General features: G+C 33.2%; 1 long non-coding RNA gene across 1 annotated transcript; it reads left to right on the top strand.

Annotated features, from left to right (window-relative positions):
• Positions 1 to 1,811: 1,811 nt before the first annotated feature.
• On the top strand, positions 1,812 to 5,817 carry LOC127852141 (uncharacterized). Its single transcript, XR_008036099.1, has 4 exons — positions 1,812 to 2,290; positions 3,531 to 3,597; positions 3,865 to 4,032; positions 5,460 to 5,817. It is a non-coding gene; the product is annotated as an uncharacterized LOC127852141 (long non-coding RNA).
• Positions 5,818 to 6,097: the final 280 nt, after the last annotated feature.

The following is a 6,097-nucleotide window of genomic DNA, read 5'->3' as shown; positions in this document are numbered from 1 at the left end:
TTTTGCTGGAAAAGACGTCTGATCAAACACGCACTGTATCAATTACAACTTTCGTATCTGATACAACTTTATCTCATACACCTTTCATACCTCATACACCTTCCGTATCTTATACAACGTTAGTTTCTTATACCCCTTCCGTATCTCATACAGTGTCCGTATCTCTCCATACATCCATATCTCCACCACATTCCGTATATCATACAACTATCGTTTCACATTCAACTTCCGTATCATATAAAATTTATTTATCTTATTAATCTTCCGCAAAGTGTATAACTATCGTATTTCAATCAAATATTGTCTTTTCGACAAAGGATAAAATTATCAATTCTTATGCAATTACCACATATCATTTAGATACCAATATCCAACACAGTTTAGATAAATTATTTAGGTTTAAATCAAGAAGATCGCGTTGATGAAAAATACAGAAGAATGTTATTATTTATGTATGAATTATTTATGTATGATGGTCAATGACAATGACGTCAACAGGTCGTAATGTATAGTTGGTAAATAAAAATGACAGATATATATATATAGATCGTTATTATTTAAAGGAAACTACCATTGGAGAATGACATAATTTAGCGTTGTTTATACCGATAATTATTTTGGTTCCTTCTGTTTTCCCCTTGTAGCTCGTATTCTTATTATAAAGCTTACCCATTTATAGCAAACACATCTCAATGCATAAACTTTTTACGTATATTTATCAAAATATATTGCAAGATATAGTGTTAAGAGGGGGCTCACTTTATATGGGTTATAAATAATGGTTTTATTGCAGACAAAAGTCGAGTTCAGTTAATTTTTTATGTTTTACTAAAAGCAGTGTTGTAAAAAATTAACTATTTTTGTTTTATATTGTTAAAACTAAAATAATCACATTTGTAATCTTAATTATAGTATTGCGTATTTTATTTACGTAATGCTTGGTCGTTGTCCATTGCCGTAAATGTAAAACGCATAACCCTGTTATTTTTAACTATAGTAACATCTTACGTAACATGAATGTTTGTATATTTTGTTTATGTGTTCTACAATCGGTCGAATTACGTTCCATTTGAATTTATATCGTTGCATTTACTTTAATACGCGATACGCTCTCGAATACATTAATACTATTATAATCTTCGGCGATCGGCAACTTGGGAAAGAACGTCGAAAACCTAAAAACACTATGTGTCACCTATTGTTCTTTACAATTACAAAACTGTGAACACTTATGAAAGAGGTAGAGGAATAATGTGCATAGATATACGTTCATGACCAATCATCATGCTCTTCATGTGGCCGATATGTGAATTGAACCCGAATTATATGAGTAGTAGTCCACAATGTTCCTGATGTGAAAGCCAACATAATGGACCAAACGCTTTTCAAAATTACACAATAAGCCTTGGTTTTAAAGGTGACGGGCGGTTTGATTGTTTTGGACGCTTCCCTAAAGTTTCATGTTTGATATACATCAAAGCAATTTTTTTAAGTTTGTGTGGCGGCTTCAATACGAAGAGTAGTATTTTCCTTTATAATTTGTATGAGCCACCATTTATTGTTTGAACATAACCAAAATTATATAGAACAAATCGAAGTAAATATATGTTATATTATAAAGTTTAATAATTTCTTTTACGATTTTGAAAATAAATAAATAAGTTATAATCAACTTTAGGTACACAGATTCTGTGCAAAAGTTAAACAAATAACCCGGACATTATTTACCGAAAGTCAATTTTAAATAACTTCCGTACAGAGAATATCTAACAAATAAATTATTTAAAACTTTAATTCAATACACGCAACTGTATGCTAAATAACCCAAAGTAATATAACAAAATATCAAACAACAACACTCGAAACTGTGTTGATAAGAATATCGTTTACAGGAATTATATTATCAGTTAAATGCGCTTTGGTGTGAAAATAATTTAATGAGCCAATTCTCTTTCAAGATATCGGCGCATGTGACATTGATTTAAATGGGTAATAGCACACACTACTGTGTGATAAACTAGCCGTGTTGCTTTGTCGTAAAAACAACGAACCATGGTTTTAATTAAACTAATATATAGTGTTGTAATATCTTCATGCATCAATAGTGCAAATACGCAAAGTACATTTGCACTGGAGACTACACCTGTAGACCTAACAACTACGGTGAGTTCTCTTTCTTCAGCCGGTGACATTCGCATATCATTTCATCCAGATACGTCGTCCGACCCCACTACATCGCAGCAGCCGCTTGCAAAGACGCCATGGGATACCATTTTATCTATGCCGTGTAGTAGGTGGATTTTATAAATATCAATTTAATAGTCAATGAAACTAAATATTTGCACTGAAATGAACTTATGTATCGAAAATTCAACATTAAAAATGTTAAAATTCGCAGTTGTAAGAATATGGTATCGATGCTTATATTTTAAATACACATTAATGTGCTATATGCATTTGATTTTAGTTAAACGCGTGTTATAATGGTTAGGTTTTTACAATCAACCGATGAATTATGGAATGGTTGATAACATATAGATTTTTTTTCAAACGAAGTTGAGGAATGTGGTTTTAAGATCGGGATATGGTCGGGTAGGAAGGCGACAAATATGTGGTTTCCAGTAAGTATTTTGAGTTTGCAATGATCAATCTTGATAAAATATAAGATGAAGAAAGCATGCATGAAGACCTTGCTTGGGGTTGTAAATATAGTTACTCATTTAAAGGATAAGGCACTATTGTAATTAAAAATAACAAACAAACAGGCAATGTGTTTTCGATCGATCAATAACTTACGTTTACTGTGACCAATCTTGATGGAACATAGGATAAAGCAAGCTTACATGGGGTACTAACTTGCTTAGGAATTTGCCAAACATCCATTCAAAGTCACTCTGAACAAATTAAAAAATGTATATGGTTTATAACTGTACTTTGAATGGAGGTATTGCTTTCAAATTTTAAGTTTATACTGTGCACATGCAGGGCAAGCTTAATAATATTTTTGGTCAGGCGAAATAAAGTCAACGTAACTATTACATGTACTACAATAACACACATGATTGGCTCAATAACCTCGAATTTGTTTGGATGTATTACTATGAAAGTTTGTTTGTATGTATCGTATATGCAGACCTACGATGCACAAATGCGCCAACCCATTTTACGACACTAGTAATGTAAGCTGGTTTCCATGACTAGTCACGTAAAATAAACGGAGTGAATGTTATTCTAGAATTTCAGTTGAAAAAACAACAACACTTATTAAGGTGTATGGGGTTGTGTTTTGCAATTGTGTGTGTTGAAAGCTTATATGCAGAACTAACTTGATATAGCATTTAAGACCAGTTTAATCGATATCAAAGTATCTATGTTTTCAAATAGGGGTAAAGTGTTTCCGATTTATAACTTGAGTGACTGAGCAATTTAATTAAACAAATAACTAATATTTTAATTACCTGATTTCATGTGGTGTGTTATAAAAAGTTCAGAAATAAAATGCTCTCAATCGTGGCGTTTGTATGTTCTAGTTATCCCAATTGCCGCTGGTTGGGGCCTCGTGGTTATACTTATTGTGATACTTGTTATTTGCGTAAGGTAGGTATTTGACTTGTTTTTATTTTTAAGAATAGCATATTACAATGGCGAAGTTGGTAGCCTATCAATTAACTACCAAATGAGTTTGCAAACAATAATGACTAAATACATAATTGTATTCGGTTTGCACATAGAACTCTTAAAACATACTGCGACTCATAATGGACTATACATTTTAGATTTTTTCTGACAAAGCTTACTTTTATATACAAATGAGGCCTCTAATTTTCCTTGACGATTGCATGTATATTTAAACGTTTTTAACAGAAAAAGACAAAAGGAAAACGCAATGTATAAAGCAGAGCTGAGGCACGATTTGCAGAAAACCCCAAGATTGGAGTCATATGATAAGCTGAAAAGTGGACACTATTCAAATGACTTTCTTGAAGACACATCACGCGGATATTCCGAGGTTAAAGAATTTAAGATGGCAAGGTATAAAATAGTTGTGTCGTTATAAATCATTGTTCTTATTGTTACTTACTTTTAATTTGTCTTTACTTTGAAAACGTTTACTTCATTTGAATCCAGTGCAAAATAAAAAGTACGAGAGGCTCCCACAACAAAATTAATGACACCAAATAAAAATTAGAACAGCTCCTTTTTTGAGGTCAGTGTTCAATATGAGATCTATGACAAGCGTATATAAGCCTTCACCTTATTGACCAAGATTTCAGAGTCTTGTTTATAGTGTTTCTATCCAGTTTTCTTCACTCGTCCTTTAGAGCTTTTTAAGACTTACAACAGAGTTAACATCGCACTTCTGTAGACTGTCTTTAGGGATTCCTAAATATACCAATGTCCATTGTATCAGCATCCGGAGTCATTGGAATCCATCCGTAACGGTCAGTAAAGTTAACGTTCTCCTTCTTAAGAAACTGAAGGGTCTGTTCAGATGTGTTACCTCAGGCACTGTCGATTTGAAAAATATTTGACCTACGACCTTCTGTAAACAGTTTCGGAACGTTAACCTGCTTCAATACCGTATTGATATAGAACTTGCAAGTAACTTTAGTTCCTTTTATTGATATAGCAAATATTGCTTATTCTTTCATTTGAGACACATCGACCATGCTATGAAATCATTTGCAAAAGAGTCCCCTTTAACGAACTTTAGTTTGTCGCTACGGGCGCCGCCCGTATGACACATTAAAATAAAACACTGCCTTATCAGAAGTAACGATGTTATGCCATCTGCCTCCTCTTAACTCCGTGTATAGCTGCCATGATCTAGCTATCCTCTTCGTAAGTTGCGCAATGCTAAACTGGGGATATTTGCCTAATGATTATCTTATGTACAGTGCCTTTGAAGATGCCTAACATAGACGATAATTCACTTTGGCTCGGTAATACGTTGAAGGACAAATGGTTAGCTTTGACGATCATACGATTAATTCGTCTGATGACATCCGGTATGGCCACATTTCGACGATATCTTAATTCAAATATTATTACGAATGTTTTGACGGTGCCCATTCAAATCGAATTTCCCATTAAATTCAACTCATTTTTAATTCTCATATACGTGTGTCTTGTCTTCAAAATTACAAAAACTACCACTTCCACTGTATCACTATTTTTTCCATGCTATAAATGACAAATAGCAATGTTGCAGCATCAATTTCATGAATGTACATGATGAGTAGAAGCAATGTTCACTTGTTTTACACGCGGTACTGTCTAAACATGTATACCAATATAGTTCAAATATAATCTGGGCGCCTCTCGTATTTGTAACATAATGTAATAACTAATTATTTGCTAGAAATTAATCGCAAACAATCTATGATAGAGCATAGTTGGACGTCCATGCTATCTTTTACTCTTTTTGTTACCTTAAACTGCATATTGTGTTTCTTTAGAGATTTGCGAACGGAATACGAAACCGTGAACGAGGTGCTGAGTAACAATGCAGCTTGTTGCGCTCCAGTGTCGTCCAATGATAAACTTGACTGTCAACACTATGTCAACACGTATTCGAAAGAAACCACACACGGATATACTAATGTCACAAAATTCAGAATGAATGTAAAACATTGACTCGTGTACCGTACACAATACTTGTGAATATCGACTCTTTCTTGTGTATGACACAGTCGAATATTGATCGGGCGAAATGACCGGACGCTCGTAAGGACGTATGGTAATTTAAGGTCATTCTCCAAAAGAAAAAGTGAACAAAAAAAGAAATGAACTGTAATATAATAATTGTCATCATTTTAATATACACCTTCTATTAATGTATATTTTTGTTTGTATCGTTTTTGTGTAGTTGAATATTTGTATATACATATAAGTATATATGACTTCTTAACATAGTATTTATTTTGAAAATGTACGTATGCAACATTTCCATTAGCATTCCTTATTTCTACTTGCTCGTGATTTTTTAAGATATATTGCCAGATGCTGCCCTTATTGATTCTCACATTTGCTCGTGCGATGAAAGACAGCGTTTTCGAGTAGGTGTGCACTCTTAACGGTCTCATACTAATATTTA

Source organism: Dreissena polymorpha, chromosome 12, assembly GCF_020536995.1.
Source record: "Dreissena polymorpha isolate Duluth1 chromosome 12, UMN_Dpol_1.0, whole genome shotgun sequence".
Taxonomy (NCBI): Eukaryota; Metazoa; Mollusca; class Bivalvia; order Myida; family Dreissenidae; genus Dreissena; species Dreissena polymorpha.
Note: the sequence above shows the minus strand (reverse complement) of the source record. Positions and strands in the feature narration are given on the sequence as shown.